The sequence below is a fragment of the Eptesicus fuscus genome, chromosome 8 (genome assembly GCF_027574615.1).
Source record: "Eptesicus fuscus isolate TK198812 chromosome 8, DD_ASM_mEF_20220401, whole genome shotgun sequence".
Classification (NCBI taxonomy): Eukaryota; Metazoa; Chordata; class Mammalia; order Chiroptera; family Vespertilionidae; genus Eptesicus; species Eptesicus fuscus.
The window spans coordinates 42,770,872-42,794,081 of record NC_072480.1 but is presented as its reverse complement, the minus strand read 5'-3'; the positions used below and the strand labels follow the sequence as shown (position 1 = coordinate 42,794,081).

Genomic DNA, 23,210 nt, shown 5'->3' with positions numbered 1-23,210 from the left:
AGAGACAGGTCCCAGGAGCACACTGTACCATGTACATGATATATATTAGCATACATGCACAAGGCATTTCACCAAAAACATTTTATTGAATGGTTTTACTGAAAAATAAAAATTTTAAAAAGCCAAGACTAGCTATAGTTCAATTCTGATATATCTTGATTTGCTTGTTATATTTAAACATTATATTTATTTTTATTAAATTATAACTCCAATTTTTGCCATCTAAAAACTTGCATATTACCATTAAACAAAACAAATTTGCTATGAATTTTCCCTCTGGTATTGAATTTAAATTTTTTTAATTAAATACAATATAATTATAATTTTAAAGAATGGAAAGCAATATAATTGATCAAGTGATTTAAAAATATTTTATTTTTCAACCAGTTTACATCCAATGCTATTTCGTACTAGTTTCAAATGTACAGCAAAGTTGTCGGAAAACCATGTACTCTTATAGAGTAGTTCCCCTGCTGTCCCAAGCACCCCTCTGGTCCCATACCCCATTATCTGGACATCATTGACTATATTCTCCATGCTGCAATCCACACATCTGTAGCTATCCTGCAACTACCAATTTGTACCGCTTAATCCCTTCACCTTTTTCACTGAGCCCCCCAAAGCCCCTCTTCAGAAAGCTGTTGGTCTCTTTCTATTTTGTTTATTAGATTCCCCATATGAGTGAAATCATATGGTATTTTCTTTTCTCTGACTGGTTTATTTCACTTAGCATAATACCCCCTAGATCCATCCAGGCTGTCACCAAAGGGAAGATGTCCTTCTTTTTATGCCCGAGTAGTATTCCATTGTGTAAATGTACCACAGCTTTTTTATCCACTCATCTACCGGTAGGCACTTAGGTTGCTTCCAAATCTTGGCTTTTGTAAATAATGCTGCAATAACCATAGGATGATATACAGGGTGGGGCAATGTGAATTATATTTAGGTATTTTGAAACATTAATATATATAGGATGGGGCAAAATTAGGTTTACAGTTGTATGTGAAACAGTTTTTTTGTATTATTTATTAATTATTGTATTATTTTCCATATGAACTGTAATATGACTTTTGCCCCACCCTGTATTCTTTTGAATTAGTGTTTTGGGTTTCTTTGGATATGGTCCCAGAATTGGAATCACTGGGTCATAAGGCAATTTCATTCTTAATTTTTTTGAGGAACCCCCACACTGTTGATTTAATGATTTTAAATGAATAAATATGAGAGGGACAATGAAATTAGGTAAAAATACTCCAAATCGGGTACATTCTTGTATGTAAAAACTTCTAATGTAAAAGAAATTTGCTTGAGGAAGGTTGCCAAAATCAATGTTCACAAGGAATTTCTTGACACGTTTGAGTTTTGCTTCTTATTTTCAACGCATGCACCCAAATATAAGAAACAGGTTCTCTACTACATTGCACTTTAATATCATTCCAATTTTATATAATCATTTAATTGTTCAACAAGCATTCATCCATCACATACTATGTGCAAAACAGTGTGAGGGGGAAAAGGTAGGCTAAATAAGTGGCTATGGTGCAGCTTTTGTTCTCAAAGGGTGATAGGGGAGCCAATAATGTATAATGAAAGCAGAAAGGTGTGAAATACCTCAGGAATAAGTGAGGGAATTACCATTTGGTGGGAAATATTTAAACAGGTGTGAAAAGTTTAGAATCAGAAAAAATGATGAAAAACCGTAGGGTCAGTGTTTGAGGCACTCTTTCCATTATACCAAAATAAGCTCTAAGAAGGGAAAGATGATTGTTTTTAGTGAGGGGATGGGATATATATACATGTTTGTGAGTATCATGGAAGCATTTTGGGAAAAATTCCATAGGAGGAAATGGAGGAGGACCATCAAGTAAAGGTATCGGGATGGATGGGGCATGGCAAGGTGTCCACATGGGCTGGAAGGGGAAGTATGAAGCATGTGAACCTAAGTGGAGCCCTTAATACCATGGCATTGCATTAAAATTCATTTGTGCCACGTTAGGTTTTTTATAATTAAGGTTTTGCTGTAGGAGAGGTGGAATAAATGTGAGAGAAGGAGGGGCCGGAGAAATGAGGAGGGCATGTGGTGGTAGGTTCAGGAGACTTCAATGAAAGTACTATGCAGGATCTTGGAAAAGCGACGCATCTGTGGATGTGATGAAAATATTTAAGCTAAAAGGACCAAAAACTGTATTGATGGCAACAAAACAGTCATGAACGGTCATTTTCCCCTAATTTCCAGACAGCACCTAATTCAAATCAAAACGTTGTTTGCCAGGTAATCATGTAACATCACCAGCTGTTTGCATTTGTAGTACAGCTTTTACATGCCTTTCTCATACTTAAATAGGAAAATCCCCTCTTGCTACACACTATTGCCAAAACATGACACATGAAAAAAAAAAAAAAAGGCAATAAAAACCTAAGAGTACATATTCACTTCTGGCCCTAGGAAAAATCAGGATTATGTATTTCAATTTATTTAAAGTTCTGGGAATCACTTTTATTTTCACTTCTAGTCAGTTCTAATCTTTCAACACAGCTTTTATTTCTGAAAATGGACTCCATTTCCCCCGACCCTTGCCCAGAATTATATTGGTGTTAAATCATCCATGCAGTTTTTAACATCACTAATCCAAAGGCTTAAGAACTTTACATGTACAGATACTGAAGAGAGTCTTTACCTTAGAGAGACCAGGGTTTGGTACAGGTAATACTCTTAATACTGTAAAAGGTTTTTCTACCACTGACACTATTTTTTTTTTTAAAGAGTATGACCACTGACTGGTAAAGTACACAAAGATCTGACAAAAAAGTTTCTTGGATTGGTAACACTTACCATTTTATTTTATTTTATTTTTATTAATATATTTTATTGATTTTTTACAGAGAGGAAGAGAGAGGGATAGAGAGTTAGAAACATCGATGATAGAGAAACATCGATCAGCTGCCTCTTGCACAACCCCTACCGGGGATGTGCCCGCAACCAAGGTACATGCCCTTGACCGGAATCGATCCCGGGACCTTTCAGTCCGCAGGCCGACGCTCTATCCACTGAGCCAAACCGGTTTCAGCACATTTACCATTTTATTAACACTTAAAATGGCTAGTTGTAAAGTTTTGCTGTATCATCGACATTGAATTAAGACATATTTGCTTTGGGGGTGCTTGTATAGGCTCTTCTCTTTTCTGGACCACCTGTTAGGTAAAAGAAGTCCAATAAATATACCATTGATAAGAAACTCAGAATACCAACCTCTTTGCTAATTCAATCTTTTTGTATTTACAATAATAATGACTAAGTAAATGAAATAATATACAATCTTTTTGTATTTACAATAATAATGACTAAGTAAATGAAATATATAAAGTTAGGGAAATGGACTATCTTTAACCAAAATCAATTTGGTTTTAAATAGAATGCAAGTATCAGTAGTGGACTCCGCTACTTTCAACACGGAAATTTTATGATTGTGTAATTTCAACATATTCTTTTAGGTGGTCAGATTTATAAACTCTTGGTCAAATAATTTTTCCATTTCCTGAGTTACATTTTCTGATTTTTCACATGCCTGCATATGCATGCAAATAGAGGAAAAAGAATCATACATAAAAATATGCACACATTTTTGCTAGGGTATGTGTACTTTTTCCTACTTTCTCCTCTTGTGTTCACACCTTAGTTTGTTTAAATCTAAGTTCTATACAGATAGAACTATATGAACTGAATTGGAATTGTATGCCTTCACACAAGCACACACACCCCTACATAATTTCCTCCAGTACACTAACTTCCAATATATAGATACTTCTTTATTCTTTCATTGGTTTTTCTCTTCCAGACCCATCCCCAGTGGACACAATGAAGTGATTCTCACTTTTAAATATGTATTTTCTTTCTCTTGTTCTTCTTTATATTGGGGAGTTGCCTTAATTGACATTTGTATTCTTTTTAAAAATCCGCAAGTACTTTTCTTCCCCTAATACTGATGTATTTCCTTTTTCTAACCACATTATTCAGATTCTAGATATTAACTTTGACCTACCCCTCTGGAATAGATTCTTGTACTTTATTTTCTATCTTTCATAATTCTATTTACATACCCAGTGCTGTTGCCATAGACAGAGAGTGCAATTTGGAACGTTTTTCAACGTGCAGAAGCCATTGCTACAGAATATACTTATGGCCCTAACGTGTTTGGCTTAGTGGACAGAGCTTGGGCCTGCGGACTGAAGGGTCCCCAGTTCGATTCCGGTCAAGGGCATGTACTTTGGTTGCTGGCACATCCCCAGTAGGGGGTGTGCACGAGGCAGCTGATGGATGTTTCTCTCTCTTGGATGTTTCTAACTCTTTATCCCACCCCCGTCCTCTCTGTAAAAAATCAATAAATTATATTTTAAAAAAAGAATATATTTATGGTCAGTCCGCCACTCAGCTATCTCTCTGAGAAAGAGCTGCCACGATGACATTTCTTACAGAGTCCTTCCACTCTTACAGTTAAACTCACTCCCATCACTCTCTGCTTCTCCCTGCCCCACCTAGAGGGAAGCATTACAGTGTTTCTAGTAGAGGCAAGTTTTTCGTTTAAATATTGTGCATTTGTTGATACCCTTTTCAAACTTGTCTTTTCATGTCGTTTCTATCCCAATGTAATGGAGCTTACAGGACTGTTTACCGGTGCCCAGGATCAGCCCAGAGGGTGGGGTCCAGAGCTGTTTGCCCTGAACAGAGAGACCCACGTCCCAGCGACACCCCCCCCTCCCCGCCCCCTTAGCCTGCAGGTTCCATTTGCCTTCCGAGTTCCTCATTCCCTGGCCGCCCCCACGTTTTCCGACGTGGGTTTGCATCGCCTTCCCGCTCCCACGGCTTTCCTCCTCTAAGGATACTTTGCCTAAGGAGTGGTCGGTCCACAGTTTTCAACACTTTCACACTTATTTGTCCTTCGAAGCCCTAGGGTCAGGTCAGAGGCACCTTCCCTCCCTCCTGTTTTATTTGTAAGACACAGGCCCGCTGATTCCTCCGGGCAGGGCTGGACGTGGGCTGTGGAAGCACACCCCGCAGGCGGGCGGGACCACATTTCTCCTCGTCCTCACGCTCAGGTGGTGGCGGGAGGCAGAGAACGCACCAGGCTGGCCATTGCTTTTGTTTTCACGGATAACGCACTTGGCGCCTTTACTGGGAGAAGTATTCGGAAAATGCCACGCAAAATGTAAAAACTAGGCGAGGCTTTTCCTGGCTGGAATTCGATTCTTGGCTCTCCTTTCCTGTTTCTCGGCCTCTCCCTTGTTTCTCTTCTTATCCCACTTGCAGGTCACACGCTGCAAAGCTTCCCGCCCCAACGTAAACTTTCCCTCAGCGGCCTTCCCACCCACGGGCGGGTCCCCACGCGGGGCGGACCCAGGGGGACCGTGCACGGCGTCCCGCCCGCCCCGGAGGGAGCCTCAGCGCGCTCACCTAGGTTTGCAAGCAAGTGGCTCACGCAACCTCAATCGGTGACCGCCCGGGTCCAGCCCATTGCCCGCATCCCGCCCACGGCTTCCGCCCAGTCTCCTCCCCAACAACCCCCGCCTCCCTGACCCCCCGCGCGGAGCTGACCCCGCGCCCTCCGGGCCGCGGAGAGAACGGCCCGGTCGCGCCGCCGCCTCCTCTGGGGCTGCCCCGGAGCCCCGCGGATCCGTCCCCCGGGCACCGAGGCGGGCGGGAGGGGTCGCGGGCGAAGGCGTCAAGGACTCGGGTCCGGGGGCAGCCCAGAGCCCGGGGCGCCCTTCAGGGACGCAGGGCTAGACTCCCTCGTGCCCCAAACCTCACCGCCCCGGCGCGCGGCCTGGGCAGGGGTCTGCAGCTCCAGCTGCCCGCCCGCCCCTCCAGCAAGTTCTCCCGCTTCCCTAAATACCTAGCGCGGGCGGGCGCCCCCACTCCGGGGGGCTCCAAAGCGGGGCCAGCGTCTCGGCCTCGCCCCCTTCCATCCCTCCAAGGTGAAGGGCGGGGAGGGAGGACGCCCCCGCCTCGCCCGCAACGTGTGTAGCTCCGGAACCCAAACAATGATTCCCCCCGCGTTACACGTCCCGCGCCCCGCCCGCCGCACCCTCACGCGCACTCCCGCGGGGGAGGGTGCCGTCCGGCCCCCGCACCCGCTGCCCGACCTCATTGTGGCCCCGCGCGGGCGATGCCCGGCGCCCGGGGGCGGCCCCCGAGAGCGGCGGCGCCGCCAGCTCCGCCCACACCTTTCCAAGTTAGCTGGCGGGTGAGCCGCGGGGAGAGCGCGGGCGCCGCGGCCCCTCCTCTCCCCCCCCCCCGCCACCCCAGGGGGCACGGGAGGGGGGCCCTTGCGGGCTCCGCGCTGTATTTGTCCCCGAATTCTCTTCCTAAGGCTGCCATGCCCGCTCTGACACAAAAGAGGGGACTTTCTCGCGGCTCCGAGCGAGTCCGCGCCCGGCGAGTTGAAATCCCGGGGTTCCGCCCCCCGCGAGGCCCCGCGGGCTCCCCGGGCGCGGTGGCCATGTGTGGGTTATTTTGGGTGCCGCAGCAAGGTGGTGCAGGTGAAAGGGAAGCGGGCGCAGGCCGAGGCTGGGGGCGGGGGCGAGGGTGGGGCGGGGTGGGGCGGGGTGGAGTCGCCGCGGACCCACCCCCCCCGCAGCCGGCGGCCCGGGCGGCGGAGCGAGGGCCGGGCAGTGGGTGTTGCCTTCTACCTCTGCGAACGGGGAGGGGTTAGTTTCCCACAGGGGATTTCAACCATCACACTCAGAGCCCGCCTCCTAATCCTCGGGCGGAGCGGCTCGGGGGCCCCATTTTATGGCAATAAAGCGACTTAGCGCCTGCTGAGCGCGCCCCTCCCCGCCGCCGCCCCCGCCCTCGGCCCCACCCCAGGGCTCGCCCGCAGCGGCGGGGCTTTGTTTCTGGGGGAGGAGGACCCAGAGCTCTTTTGTTTGGGGGGTTTGGTGTTTTCACCCCCCCCCCCCCCAGCCTCACCCCGCCCCGCCCCGCCCCACCCCCCAGCACCTCTCCGGTTTCCTGAGCTGCGGGCTGCGAGGGAGGAGCACGGCGTCCGGCAACCCCCTCGGCAGGGCCCCGGGGTAATTCGATGCGGGCCTGGCGAGGCTCCCCACGCCAGACCCGGGCTCGCGGCTCCGCCGCCTCCACCCACCGGCCCACCCTACATTTAGCGCATCATGTGATCCGGGTAAGTCATTTGCAAGTACAACAGTTCCCTGGGTTGCCCCCCATTCATTTCCTGAGAAACTGCAGAGAGCAGCCGAGAGGCTCTGCCAGTGCGTGTGCGAGGGTGCGCGTGAGTGTGCGCGGTGGCCGCCGAGTGTGTGCGAGAGTGAGTGTGTGAGTGCGCGCGCGCGTGTAGAGCGAGAGAAAGGGAGAGAGGGGGACTCTGTGTGAGGGAAAGAAAACAATTTCTCCTGCTCTGCAGCTTCTGTTCAGGTCTGTGCCGATTCCGTTTCTTATCCAAATAAACAACCCCCTCCTCTTTTTTTTTTTTTCTTCTTCTTTTTTTTTGCCATCCCAAATCGGACCGTATTCTCTTTAACGTGTTTTATTTTCCTTCTGTCATCTGCTCAAGTTAAATCATGTTGGTGGGTCTGTGTTCTTAAAGGGGGAAAGTGTTGGGAAGCGGGAGGGGGCCCAGCGGAGGCGATGCTATTGCAAAGCAAGTAACGTCCGTCGTATCCGTGAAGAAGAAAGAAGGAGCCCCCACCCCAATATATACGTTTCTTTCTTTCCTTTCCTTTCCTTTCTTTTTTTTTTTTTAAGAGAACTTATCAAGTAACGTGAATTAAGCAAATGCTTTTCTACCCCTAGTGGAATTGTTGGTTGCTGTGTTTGCCTGACAGTTGCCCAAGAGGAGAACTAAAACCCCAGGGCTGCCCTGGGGGTGGGGGTGGGGGTGCTTGTGGAAGTAGTTTGCCCCCAGGAAGAGAGCGAGTTCGGCGAAGAGCTGCCGCACCGGGCTGTGTGGGCTGCGGGTGTGCGCCGGGGAGCGTGGAGGGGAAGGGGTTAAGGCGGAGATGACACCGCTGGCATGAATAGTGGTCCTGGTGCTACATTCATTATTGTCTCTGGTCGTAATGATGTGTAACTGTCACTTGCTACAGTGCCTCATCCGTGGGAGTAGCCAGGGGGCTGCCCCGTGGCTGTTATTTTCAATTACGGGGGACTCGGCCCGAGTTGACAAGGGGCAACTCTGCACGTCCACCCTGGCCTGGGCGGCCTGCCTCGCCGGCCTGGGAGCCACTTCTTGCCTTAGAAGCTCGCTCTGAGGACTAGGACTTGACCTCCGCGACATTAGTTGCCGTTCTTGTTAGATGCTCCCCTTACCGGGAGAATCAATCCTGCTTTTGTTGGGTAGAGAACTGCCTATTAGAACTTTGGAAACTTTTATCTTTGGGGAAAAGGGTGGGGTGCACTCAACAGTTCTGTTTCGAAGTGTATTTGAGGCAAATGCTTGGAAAAAGTACCAATTCCTTTGTTATGTGCCCCGCAGCTTCCCAGCCCCCTTCAGCCTGCTCTTCCAGTTTTTGCATACTTTAATAGTAATAGCCTTAATTCAGTGGATACAAGCTGACTGTGTTGAGTTAAAGAGTATTAGTACAACGGAATGTGTAATCTGGATAAACAGTTTGTGTGGTTAATATTGTCAGCTCTCTAATTTAACTGTGCAGATGGTTTAAGAATGGCTCTATATGGATTGTTTTAGGCAATTCCACTGGCTAATAGAATTCTCCTGGAGCACTCAGATATTTTATTTTAAATCAGCTTTAGAATTCTGTCAGTGTCCCTGTAACACCGGGGAGATGAGCAGCTCTATTTACATTTAGTGCATGTGCATCTAGTGGCTTCATAGACATCTGCCAATCAAATACACGTCATTCTGCAAATCCACCTAGCCGCCTCCATGCCCTTTTCTTACTGGACGATAGAGTTGTGTAGATGAGTAAATGCTTTAAAATAAATTTGGTGGCTTTTTACAGGCAGCAGCTTGTGATGGGGATAGGAGTGGTCACTTGGAAGAGTGGGCGTATACCATCTTCTAAGAAATACCCTTTGGAACTGGCATTTAATAAAAACAGTACCCCTATTCCACCCCCCCCCCTCACACACACATACTCCCACCCTCCAAAAAACCTGCTTGTGCTATTTGCAGACCTCATTTAAATGTTTTTTACATTTTAAAAAAACCACATAGGAATTGGTTATGATAAAGGGATGTACTTTTAGGCTAGAAAATGTTTAACTGTAGAAGCTTAGTACAAATAGGATGTTGAAGGACAAACATTTCAATTGCATAAGGTATTCTTTATCGCTGCAGCCTGCTCTATCTGAAGACTACCTAGAGTATATTAAGCTGCTCTGAGTTGGAGAGAGAGCAATTTGAGGGTACCAGAATTGGCAGACATTTGTAATGTATTTAGGAAAGAGGTTTATAATTCTACTTTCTAATTCCTAACTATTATGAAATATACTTAAGCTGGTACAATACAATTTGGAATATTTTCACATAAAATTTTCATAATTTATGAACTAAAACTATGTAGCCAACATAGCTGTGTCTGGTAAACAAAACATTCTCGAGGGGTTTCTGTTTATTTGTGAAGTGCTACAGTGATTTATTAATACATATTTAAAGGACACTATGGTCAGCTAAACTTTATTTTGGAATGCTTTGTATGGCTATTTATTGAATGAAAATTGTTGTGGTAATGAGCCCTTAATATATATATTTTTTTATCTACAAAGTTCCTTTTCAACAACTGAATGTCATTTGGGAGAAACTGGTCCTGGTGTAGCATTTGAGACCTTGACCTTAGCAACTCTTGGCTGGTGGTTGTTTACTACAGCTGCAGCCTATGTGTGTACAGACAAGGGAGGGACTGCAAGCCCTGTGAGCTCACTCTCCCTGGCCCAGGGAAAAGCAAAGGAGGATGCTGGATGGTCATTCCCTAGAGCACGAATCAGGCATATAATAATAGTGACAGTGTTCTGGCCCTTTAACGATTTATATGTTCCTCAGGGGTTACTTCCCCACCTCTTATGAAAGGTAAACATGGACTTTAATAGACTCAGAGTGAGTTTTAGATGTCATATCTTGAAGCAGGCTGTTATTAGCTTAATGAAGTATTTGGTCTTAAATATAGTGGTTTTGTGTGGTTGTTGTTTTTGTTTGTTTGTTTTTAATCTGTGTAAAGACACAGGAGTGTGTCTCTAAGCTGAGGCCTCTAGGCCTGTACTGAGGGCATTTTGAACTCAAGCCAGTGTTGGTTAAGCTAGTATTGAGTAACCTTATCAGTGAAGTGATATTGTTAAATAGTGAATATGTAAAGGTCCTGGACATGTTCACCATTGTACAAAAGGGAAAGTGTGGAGTTGCATATTTCTGCAAATTAGAATAATCACATTAAAATGGGGTGTCAGTTTGTTTTCTTTATATTGTGCAAGAAACATTCTTAGAGTGTCACATTCTTAAATCTAGATGTAGTTGATTTGTGTATTAATACAAAGGAGTTTATTCTACAAAACTAGAAATGGTACAAACTCATTTGAAAAGTTAATTTTTTTTTTTTAAGATAAGTTTCCTCACTCATGCTTCCATGTTGATTGATGAAGAAGAGCTAAAAAAATCCCAAAACAGTTTCATTTAGAATGGACACCATGGTTAACTTTTTCTTTTAGAAAACAACTTTCATTTTTGTTAATAAATCCTAAAATAGGTTTCAGTAGTTTACCTCTGTCATTTACATTTTGAAAATACTATATGATTGTAGAGTGGAAATATCTATATATTGCCTAATGTTAGTTTATTTTCCACTTTAAAATTCATATTTATTTGTTTTTCAGTCTACAAGTTATGCACAGTTTTCCGTTTTAAGCATGTACAAAATGTAAGGGTAAAAATATTAAAATTAAATTATTGGCAACACCCTGTAACCACTGCCTGAACTCATCCACCACAATCACCCCTCCCAAAATCAAAATGCATGTAAACAGATGGGCCTTGCCCTGTGCCCAGAAGGTCAGCAGCCTTAGGCTCTATGAGACCTGCTTGGTGGTTTCTCGATCCCAAGCCTGCCCAGAGGACTGACTTCAGCTGGCCAGAATTCACTCTCAGGGCCTAGCCCAGCCACACCCCATCTGATGTCAGCGTTTCAGTTCTGTGGTGGAGAACACATGCTGTGGATTAAATGGTTACTTTCCCTGTATATTCTCAGTAATTATGTTACAAAAGGATTTTTCGGTTTTGGGTGTTTATTGTCATAAAAGTGGCTACTTGAGTAGTCATATTGCTCCATAAAAATTTGTTTTGGTCTGGCAGTGGATTATAGGATATACACCCAAAGAATTCTGCCCTCCTATGGTCTTTCTTCTCCCACTCCCCCCCTCACCCCCACTTAAAGTTGCACTTTTATTTTGTTGCTAATTCTATGGCATATATTTTACAATATTTATTAGTATAATGATTGGACTGGTCCAAACAATATTGCTATTGGGTACAGATGGACTAGCAGGAAGCCCTTGCTTCTTGCTGTGTTGCTGCAGGGAAGGAGAGAAGGGGAAAACGGGAGAGCTTTGGGATAGTTTTCCTATCCCAGCAGAGGCTATAGAAGCTGCCATATTACTAGTTGCTGGCCTAGACACCCAGGAATTGTGTTCCAAGTGCTATATTCACCGTGCTTACAAGTATACAGTAGTCCCCCGTTATTTGCGGAGGATATGTTTCAAGACCCCAGTGGATGCCTGAAACTGGATTGAAAGGAGCACCTTGTATATTTTTTTCTCCTATTCATATGTATCTTTTCACTTAAAGGAAACACTTCATGGCTTCTCTTTGGCATGTCCGAATTACTATCATCACCAAAGAGTAGTGGGTTCGATTCCCTGTCACGGGCAGGTACCTGCACTGCAGGATCTATCCCTGGCCCTGGTCAGGGCTCATGGAGGAGGCAACCAATCAATGTGTCTCACATCGATGTTTCTCTCTCTCTCTCTCCCTCCCTCCCCCTCTCCCCCCCCCCCCCCATCTTTCTCTCTCCCCTTCCTCCCTTTCTAAAAATCAATGGAAAAAATATCCTCAAGTGAGGATTAACAACAACAATAAGGGTTACTTGAACCCAGGTTGAACCCAGGCACTTTGATACCACAACAGTCGATCTGGTAACCCAGCTGGCTACTAAATGACTAAGGGTGGGCAGTATATACAGTGTGGACATGCTGGACAAAGGGATGTCACATCCTGGGCAGGACTCAGTTGGATGTCTGGAGATTTCATCACGCTACTCAGAACAGCATATGATTTAAAACGTTAATTGTTTATTTCTGGAATGGTCCATGTAATGTTTTTTTGACCAAGGATACTGAAACCTTGGAAAGCAAAACTGTAGATAAGAGGGAACTTTTCACAATAATACATATATTCACCATTTTGCATATGTAGATATATATGTGTACATATAATATTAATGCATGTTTTTTATATTCTTTACCTATATTTGTACATATCCTCCAAACCATATACATTATGACCAATAATTACAGTTAAAAAGCCCCCCACTTATATAAAAAAGGGGGAAAACACACGAAGTTTGTTTTTTTTAAATATGTTTTTATTGATTTCAGAGAGGAAGGGAGAGGAGAGGGGGACAGAAACACCAATGATGAGAGAGAATCACTGATAGGCTGCCTCCTGCACAGCCCCCACTGGGGATTGAGCCATCAACCCTGGCAGGTGCCTTGTCTGGGAATCAAACGGTGACCTCCTAGGTCAACACTCAACCACTGGGCCACACCAGCTGGGCCAAAGTTTGTTTTTTCAAATTCTATGTTTAGTAATACTATTCTTGCCTTTTTATTTTTTTTATATTGACAAGCAAACTCATTACAAAACATGGAAACAACACTGCCACCCAAAAAACAAACCAATACCTAACAGCAGTCGAGATGGGTTATTGTAAAAAATGAAATAGACAACTGTAAAGAAAACCTTCATTCATTTAATTACTAGGTATTTGTTATGTTAATATTATACACACTGGAATCAGGACTGGTGTAAGTGGCAGAAATATCAGTTTGAGTCAGGACTTTCTTGCTTGGTTAAATGACCTTGGTTAAATTTCTTAACCTGAGTTTGTGAAATGGGAAGAAAAATGTGTAGTTTACAGGGCTGTGGTAAGGGTGAAATGAGATAATGTGGGTAAAAATTACTTTGCAAAACTATGAAGGACTGGTGTGGCAACTGATTTGACAGGAAAACGACTCTCTCCCTACTCCTTACCTCCTGCCCTAAAAGACTTGAACTTTCCAGCCTCAGAAACTAAGCATATAAATTACACTTATGGAGCAGGAATTTCCGAGAGTGGGTAGAAAATTTCTGGCAGTCAAAGGTCATGAATTCCATTCCTGTCTAACCAGAGATTTGCTCCATGACCTTGAGAAAGTCACTCTTACGAAGTTTCTATGTAGCTGGTATAAAAGTTGCCATTAACATTATATCATGTAGGTGAAGTATCTGAGCTTTTCAAAAAGAAAAACAAAACAAAACATGAAAATACAGTTCCCATGATCAGTTACAGATAATTGGGAAAAAAAATCAACAATGGTTATTTAGAAATGGTAAACCTCTAGGCTTTTTTAATGAGTCAACTAAAACTTCTATCAACAGGTAATTAAAAGTGCCCTTAATTTTTTAAATAGAATCATTAAATTTGTGCTGTTGTACTATAATTTAGAAGAGTTTATTGATCTGCAAATCCCTAGTTAAGCCAAGATTCTGTTGATTAAGCTATGTCTGATTTATGGCTTAGGTCCCTTAGTTAGACTCAAACATTGTTGCAATACAAACAAATGCACAATAAAGGAAGGTAGATGATAGAGACCTCAAATGGGTATTTGACATTTATTGAACACATTTTATTTGTATGCACAGTTTTCTGTCATGTGCATTTCTCAGATTTCTCAAAAATTTGAGAAAATTAAGAACAGTATTAATTTACATAATTTCTCCCTAGCTACATTTTCTCCAGTTAAGAAACAAAAAAATATTTTTTCAAACTCTGCCTAAACACTCAAAACTAGCTCATCAATATAATTCACTGTAGATTCTTTTTGTGTCACACATATACCTTGCCTAACTCCTGCTCATGCTCTAACAATCACTGTTAAACATCACGTTTTCTGTGACTCTTATTTATCATCACTTGCTTTAAGAATATGCTGGGCTCCAGTCTTTATTCTTTGGCACCATAGCAAAATTTTGGTGTAATTGCTTCTTGATTTGCCTTCTCCCCTCCCAATAATAGGTCCCATGAGAGCAGGAAATGCATCTTCTTCATTGTTACTTTACTGGCTTCTAACACAGTGCCTAATATAATGACTGATTATATAGTGCTAAAATACTTATTGAAAGATCAAACTGCGGAATGCAGTCCATCTGATAATCCTTTCAAGTAGCTCAATGCCAATATCATGGTCATTTCCTACCTAAGTCTTTTTATCTCTAGCGAAATATATTCAACTCTATTATTTTTTTTATAGAAAAGCAAAGTAAACCTGCAAGTGGAAGAAACAAATTCCATAATTCACTCCATTTTTTTCTGAAACTTACTTTCTTGCAAAATGAAACCTTGTAGTAGAGTCATTGCTGGATTTGAAACCTCTAACCAGTGGTTACCTGAGTGAGCAAGTTAATTCTCCAAGCCTTGTTTACTGATTAGTTAATAAAAAACAAAAACAAGAATAAATAATGCCAACGTTGCAGAATTTTTTTTTGAGGATTCAAATTGTGGTTATGTTTGGAAAGCATCCAGTACATAGAACCCTGTACATACTTAGTGCTTGATAATAATAGTCTACTCCAGTATATTGATGCTTCTTTTAAAAGCAGCCATTCAGAATGAACAGTAGCAACAAAATAAAATAGCTACTCTTCATTGAACAGCTACTATAATGCAGAAGCTAGGCACTGTGCTTTTCATGTGTTAATTTATTTATATGTACTTTTAGTAAACAGGTATGAATAGTTCACTTTTAAATAATTGCGACTTTGAATATTGTATGTTGAGACCCTTAAAGTACCGTTTACACATGGAATTTTGACTTATGAACATCATTTCATGAATGCCTTTTTTTTTAGCTATTGTGTGGCAGTGTTTGCCAAGTGACATCCTTCTCAACCCCCCTGGCAATTTTGCCATATTTGAAAAACTATTTGAAAATGTTACTTTTTGCCTTTCATTAACAAACTGAATAGAAAAAAGGGAAAATGAAAGTGCTGCTTTTAGTTATGAGAAACAGGGTTTATTATCTTGATACACAATTGAGACAAAGAAATCATTAGGTGTGTTGAATAGTGAATCTTTACTGAAAATGCTTAATGGAGTTAAGCCGATAAATTCTGAAGACTATATTACAAAACATACAAAGTACTGGTACTATATATCTATTTTTAATGACAGTATTTAATAGATTGTGTGTAATCACAGATTTTGTAATTTTTCTTTTGTCTCTGGCATAATTTAGTTTTAAACAGGTTTCAGGAGTACACTGAATATATGAAGAGATTACCTTCTGTATTAAAGAATACCTATTGAGTATGCATGCATGATATTTTGGTTTCTAGTCTATAGATGTGGAAACTGATTTTCACCAAAGTAATAGCATCATGGTCAATAGCCAGTTAGGTTTAAAGCAGAGATTCAAACACTGGAAAGACTTTGAACTTCCCTTGTGTTACTCTTCCCTCCATCAGTCAATAGACTTTACAGAGTTGGTCTTGTTATAGAGTAGAGCAAAAAAGTGAGAGTATTATACAAATAAATACTGTGTTTAGAGGTTTTCTAGTAGATATAGTGTGTCACTATAATCTATAATAAAATCATGCATTAAGCTGTAGGTTATATTGACATACTACATTTACTAGAATACATTGACTAGAACGTTTACTTCCATGTAGAAGCCAGTTCTTCTTTTGCTAATTTTTGTACTAAAACAAATCATGAGACCTAAACCAAAAACTTTTAGAAGACAACTGCTACAGAACCACAGTGGTAATCGTAGACTAGTAAATTCTGGCCAATATGCATTTTGCTATTTGATAAAGCTATTAAAGTCAGATGCATAATAAATGTAATAAAACATCTTATCTATAATAATAAAATCGTAATATGCTAATTAGACCGGATGATCTTCAGGACGAAGCCAGGGCTGTGAGGGAAGCCCGGGTCCTGGGTGCCAGAGGGAAGCCGGTGCCAGCAGCGGGGGGGAGGAAGGCCTACTTCTGCCTGAATTTCATGCATCGGGCCTTTAGTCTTTTAGAAATGCCTACTTATCCATTTGACCTGTACTTATTTAGCTTCTACTATGTATCTGGAATCATATATGAAAATGGGTAGGACATCATCATTAATGTGCTGAAAATCAGGTAGTGGAGGCAAGACTTACGTAGAAAATTATAATGCAAAATAATTTGTGATAAATGGACCAAACGCTGTAAGTTCCTTTAAACTAAATGCATGGGGAAAAATTGCTTCTATATGAGACCAAAGGTTTCAGGGATTGGCAAAAATTCTTCATGGAGATAGTTTATGTTTTATAGAAAAGCAAAGCAGACCTGCAAGTGGAAGAAACAAATGAAAAAGGTATTTTGGCAACTGTGGTGATTTCACAACTCCTTTTCTGTTATCCTCTAGAGGTGATGACCTTATGGTGTTTTGGTTAAACTTCTGTCATTTGCCATATCACAAAAAAACTTTCTTTTCCAAAAATAAATCCGGAGATATACTTGGACATTAGGGTATGCAGTGCTATAATGAATTTAAGGAAAGTTTATTTGGGCAAAACAAAAATAATAGTGATTGATTAATAAAGTTTTAAAGCTATCCTTTATGTGATATTTATTATCTAATGATTTTTTTCATATTGCTAAAGAGATTTGATGTATAATATTTTATTTAGAAATGATGTGAATTTTAGCCTTGATAAAAAATGTTTGAATATAGGAATATATATATCCTACCTAATAAAATAGTAATATGCAAATTGACCGCACCTCGCTATGCCCAAGCCACGCCCACTAGCCAAAGCCACGCCCACCAGCCAATCAGGGCGAGTATGCAAATTACCCAAAAAAAGATGCCAGTTAATTTGCATACACTGTGGGAGGGAGGAATGAAGACTGAAGACAACTTGGAAGAGGGAGGAAAAGCAGAAAGCAAGGTGGCTGCTAGAGGGAAAGCCTGGGCGGGGCGGGGCAGAGTGGGGCGGGTGGCAGCAGCCCTTGGGTGCAGGCACGGAGGCCGCAGCGGCCGCTTGCAGGATTCTTCCTGCAAATGGGCTACTAGTATATATATTTTTTTGCAGAAGAACAATAGAAGAAAAAAACTTGAAAACCAGTCAGTTTTACAGGTCAGAGTCAATTGTAATTTATCATAGGTGTTACTTGAAGGGATATTTAGAAAGGAATTGTACATTAAATTGGTTAGATGTTTAAAGAGTGAAATCCTCTGCTATGTGTTTTAGCTTTTCTACTTTAGATAGAAATACAGGACAATTAAACACAAAGTATTTTGTTTTGAGATTGTATAACAAGAAATAAGTAAAGTCTTAATGCATCTATAAAGAGCATTGGTGGAATTATTGCACACTGAGCTGTCTATTTAGTATATTGGGGCTATACCAAGGCTAAAGGTTGAAGCAGTTGTGTTTTCTTTATAAACTTGAGGCCTGGTGCACGGATTTGTGCACTGGTGGGGTCCCTAGGCCTGACCTGCGCCCGCTGGCAATCTGGGACCTCTTGGGGGATGTTGGATAGCCTGTTTCAGCCCAATCCCTGCAGGCCCGATTAGGACAGGAGGGAGCCCGATCCTGTGTGTTGAGCCTCTGTCCCCTGGTGGTCAGTGCTTGTCATAGTGACCAGTGGACCGGTCATTCTGTTGTTCGGCCATTCAGTTGCTTAGGCTTTTATATATTTACTAGAAGCCCGATGCACGAAGATTCGTGCAGGAATGGGCCTTCCTTTCCCTGGCTGCCAGCACCGCCTTTCTGCTCCGGCCCTGGAGCTTCCTCTTTCTGCTCCAGCCCTGGAGCCGCATCTTTCCGCTCTGGCCCCGCTTTCCCACACTGCCTAGAGGCCCTGCTGGGGCAGTGCAGAATGCCTGTGTCACCATGGTGATGACACAAGCATCCCGCCCCGCCCCTGGCTGCTCTGCGCCTGCGTATGCAAATTAACCCACCATCTTTGTTGGGTTAATTTGCATACTCACTCCTGATTGGCTGGTGGGTGTCACGAAGGTACAGTCAATTTGCATCTTTCTCTTTTATTAGTGTAGATATAGATAGCTAGCTTAGAATACATGAGAAGTATGGGCTAGTAAAACATTGCTTTACTGTGTGGTGGTTTACAGAGTGCTTTTAGTTTCATCTTGACAATTCTATAAGGTAGTTTGGACATGTTACCATTTTATTGATGAGGAAATTAAAGCCAAGTGAAGGTAACATAACTAGAATGTGGCTGAGTCAGAACTAGAACCTTGATTTCCAGTAAAGTAATTTTTTCATTTCATTCCAATGCTCTCTTCCTTTCACTTAGTCTTAATAAGCCAAAATTTTGAAAGTCCACATTGCACAAAAGTGGTGCCACCATCTAGAATCTAGCTCCTATGAGCTAGTCATTGATTATTATTGGGTTAATTTTTATCTCCTTCCAAAATTCACTTTAAAAGGACATTAAAAACAACAACACAAAGAAACCTCATATATATCAGCCCAGAGATATCCACCTAATCGATCCTTGAAGGGACTGTGCAATTAGAGGCATCTATAATTCTTTGAGTAAAATTAGGGAGATGGTTCACCATTTACTATGTACCAAGGCTTATGCTGAAAATAAAGAGTGAAATTTAAAGGTAAATGAAACATGGGTTAAGGTATAGGCAGACCAGGGAAAAAGCAGCACAGCTAAGCCCAAAGGCAGGGCCATACTGGCATATTCTGGATTAGTTTATCTTCTTCATTTAGATCCCTAATGTACCTAAAATAATACCCTAGATACTTTTAGATTTATGTTTTAGTCTCTTTTAAGTACTTTTAATCTTATCAGAAAAGCTTTTTCCATGTACGCATATGAATTTTTTTAATAGCTTAAAATACTTGAGAAGTGTATGGGCTAGTAAAAAAATTGCTTAAGTGTGTGGTGGTTTACACATTGCTTTAAGTGTGTGGTGGTTTACAAGGTATGGTTATTTCATAATCTTTCAAAAAATGTATCTCTCACATTTATTGTACTTAGAATGTGTATGATACATTTTAAAGGCGTTAATCTCTTTTAATGTTTATAACCCACTCAAAGCTAGGCATGTTTTGTGTTTATTTTGTATTTTAATTTTTTTGAAGATCTAATTGGCTTAATTGAATGATTCATGAATGGGGCAGCATCCCATCTAGCAACTATAGGGGCACTTCTACTTTTGGTATTTAAATGTGAATTTATTATTACTTTTATGCCTTAGTTTTTTGAATGGACACAACTTACAATCTGTAAGAAATAAGTTTTGTTTTGTAGTAATTCACTTATTGGGCAGCGTTCTCAAATACATCTCTCTGATAAAAGAAGGTATTACATGTGTGGAGACTTTAAACTTTATTTTTTAGTGAACTTTTTTCTTGGCTCCCCTTCTTCCTTTAGCCTACAGCAGGTGTCCTCAAACTATGGCCCGCGGGCCACATGCAGGTGTTTTTGCCGTTTTGTTTTTTTTACTTCAAAATAAGATATGTGCAGTGTGCATAGGAATTTGTTCATAGTATTTTTTAAACTATAGTCCGGCCCTCCAACTGCCTGAGGGACAGTGAACTGGCCCCCTGTTTAAAAAGTGTGAGGACTCCTGGCCTACAATATCAGTCTATCTCCCTATAACCCATGGCATCAGAGCTACTTTTTGTCCTTTTATATTTTTCTCTATATCATAAGTGTTATTAACACACATTCATACAAGATTTTTTGGTCACTGCTTACAAAAATTGGATTATTTTTTAGAAACGATTTTCAACTTAGTTTTTTCATTCAATACTGCCTAAGGGAAATCTTTCCACCCAGCTACTATAACTCTAATCCATTAAAAAACAAAACAAAACTGTTGCATAATATCCCAAGGTATGGTTATTTCATAGTCTATTTAACCATTAATTGATTGATGGGTAATACTTTCTTTCCAGTTTTTGCCACTAAAACCAAAATTGTAATAAGCATATTTATACCTATGCTCTGAGGACCTGTGGAATAGATTCCCAGAGTGGAATTACCATTTCAAAATGATGCCACATTTCTTTGAAAAATAAAAAATGCGATAGCAGTTTATGTTTTTACCAGCAATGTAGGTGATAACCCTTTCCCTAAAATTCCTTCATCAATAGTTGACACTTTCTCTTGGCTCATAAGTCGATGCTCAACCTGCCGGGCCTTACTTGGGCTTGGTGTATTCTTATATAGCTGTATTTGATTTTCTAAAACTTTGTTAAGAATGTTAAAAAAAGAATCTATGTTCACCCTAGCCGGTTGCTCAGTGGTTAGAACGTCGGCCCTTGGACCTCAGGGTCCCAGGTTCCATTCCCAGTCAAGGGCACATACTTCGGTTGCAGGTTCTGTACCCACCTGCAACCAATTGATGGATGTGTCTCTCTCACATGTTTCTCTCTCTCTCTCTCCCTCTCCCACTTCCCTTCTTCTCTCTCTCAAAATCAATGGAAAACATATCCTCACTCCTGGGGTGAGGATTAAAAAAAAAAAAAAATCTATGCTCATGAAGGATAGCAGAATGTAATTTTTATTCTTTTAATGTTTATCTGGATTTGCTTTCAGGATATTTCAGGCCTTCTAAAATGATTTTTGAAGTGTTAGATCCTCTTCTGTACACAAAGTACTACTTTTTATGGAGTACTTTGTGTAGAATTGATATTATTTCTTCCTTGGAAGTGTAAAACAATTCACCAGAGAATACATCTGTGTTTAGAGGCTTTTTGGTTTTTTGGTGTGTGGGAAGGTTTTAAACTATAAATTTAATTTATTTAATACACATAGGGCTATTCAGGTTATGTATTCATTTTTGAGTGAATTTTCTTAGTTTGTGTTTTTGAAGGAATTGGCTTTTTCATCTAAGTTATGGAATTTATTGGCATAAAGTTGTTCTAGTTTCCCTATTCTTTTAATGTTTGTAGGATCTGCATTGAAAATTTCTGATATGGTGACTTGTAACTTTTCTGTGTTTGTCTTGATCACTCTGACTAAAGGTTGTTTTTGTTGATTTTTAAAAGAACCAGCTTTTGGTTTCATTAATTTATTTTCTCTAGTATTTTACTTTTTTCCCCTAACTCATTGATTTCTGATCTTTATTATTACCTTCCCTCTGCTTGTAATAGTTTTAATTTGTTTTTCTCCTACTTTCTTAAGATGGAAGCTTAGGATATTGATAGGATAACTTTCTTTTCTTATGTAAGGATGTAATTTTTATATAAAGTTTACTTTGAGCACTGCTCTTTTAAATTTTCATTCAATTCAAAATATTTTCTATTTTTTATTGTGATTTCTTCTTTGACCTTTGATTATTTAGAATTATGTTCTTTAATGTTCAGAAACTTGAGGATCTTGAATATCTTTTTGATATTGTTTTCCAATTCAATTCCATGATTTTCCAAGGATGTATGATTTTGATTTTTGAAAAATTTGCTCAGATTTGTTTTATCATTCAGAATATGGTCTATATTAGTGAATGTTGTATGTACAATTGAAAATAGTGTATTCTGCCATTGGTGGGTGGAGCATCCTACAAATGCCAATTTGGTCTATATTCTATAAGTATCAGTTAACCAGGTTGGTTAACAATGTTCTTCATATGGATACATGGAATAGACTGACATCTGCCAGAGGGCAAGTGGTAGGGAGACTGGATGGAAGAAGGTGAAGGGATTAGTCAGAGTACTTACACCAGTATACATAACCCATAGACACAGACAACAATGTGGTGATGGCCAGAGAGAAAGGAGGATGGGGGCTGGATGGAGGTAGGCAAAAGGGGGAAGGAATAGAACATCTGTAATAGTATCAACAGTTAAAAAAATAATAATGTTCTACAAGCCATCTATATTGTTAACTTATTTATTTATTTTTTTGGTTTCCTTATTCTGTCAGAATTAGGGAGATGAGGGTTTAAATATTTAAATACAATTGTGAATTAGTCTAATTCTCTTTTCAGTTACCAAGTTTTTACTTTACATATTTTGAAGTTCTGTTATTAGGGACATACTCATTTAGGATTGTTATGTTCCCCTGATGAACTGACTCTTTTTTCATTATATAACATCCCTCTTTTTTCCCTAAAAGACAACATATAATTGGGTGTTACTTTTGCAATCCAATCTTATTTTCCCCAACTTTTATTTAGAACTAGAGGCTCGGTGGACAAAATTCATGCATGGGGGAGGGGGAGTCCCCTCAACCCAGCCTTCACCCTCTCCAATCCGGGACCCCTTGGGGGATGTCCGACTGCCAGTTTGATATAAAATTACCCCCTAAACTGGAAGTTGGATATCCCTCTCACAATCCGGGACCTAACTGGCTCCTAACTGCTCCACCTGCCGGCCTGGTCACCCCCAACTGCCCCCCCCTGCCGGCCTGGTCACCCCACGCAGCTTGCTGTTCAGTCATTTGGTCATCCTTCACTAACCCCCCTGCTGGCCCCGTCGCCCCACGCAGCCTGATGTTTGGTCATTACTGTGAGGGTGTCTTGACCAATTTGCATATTACCCTTTTATTAGTATATGTGATCTGATCATGTACATTAAACATTTTTATATGATTGAATTACTGTCTACTAACTTGCTATTTGTGTTCTATTTGACTTACATGTTCCTTGCCCTTATTTTCCTGTTTCTTATGCTCTTTGGGGCTTAATTATTTTTCAGTATTCGATAATATCTCCACTCTTGGCTTATTAATTACACCTCTTTGTTTTATATTTTTAGTGGTTACTCTAGGGCAGTGATGGGCAACCTTTTGAGCTTGGTGTGTCAAACTTCGCCAAAAAACTGAGCATAACTCGGGTAGTGTGTCACTTTGAGGAAAAAACATTATTTCGCAAATGTTTCATCCTCAGGAGCAGCAAATGTTTCATCCTCGGCATGCGGCCGCCTCAGAAATGGCTACGCGTGTCAGTGCTGACACGCGTGTCAT

General features: G+C 41.2%; 1 protein-coding gene across 1 annotated transcript in view; it reads left to right on the top strand.

The window, feature by feature from the left end:
* Window positions 1-6,948: 6,948 nt before the first annotated feature.
* Window positions 6,949-23,210, top strand: part of KLF12 (KLF transcription factor 12) — a 455,468-nt gene continuing 439,206 nt past the window's right edge. The window contains exon 1 of the mRNA XM_054719850.1: window positions 6,949-7,175. The gene's annotated coding sequence lies outside the window, so the exon portion shown is untranslated. The remainder of the gene's footprint in view (window positions 7,176-23,210) is intronic.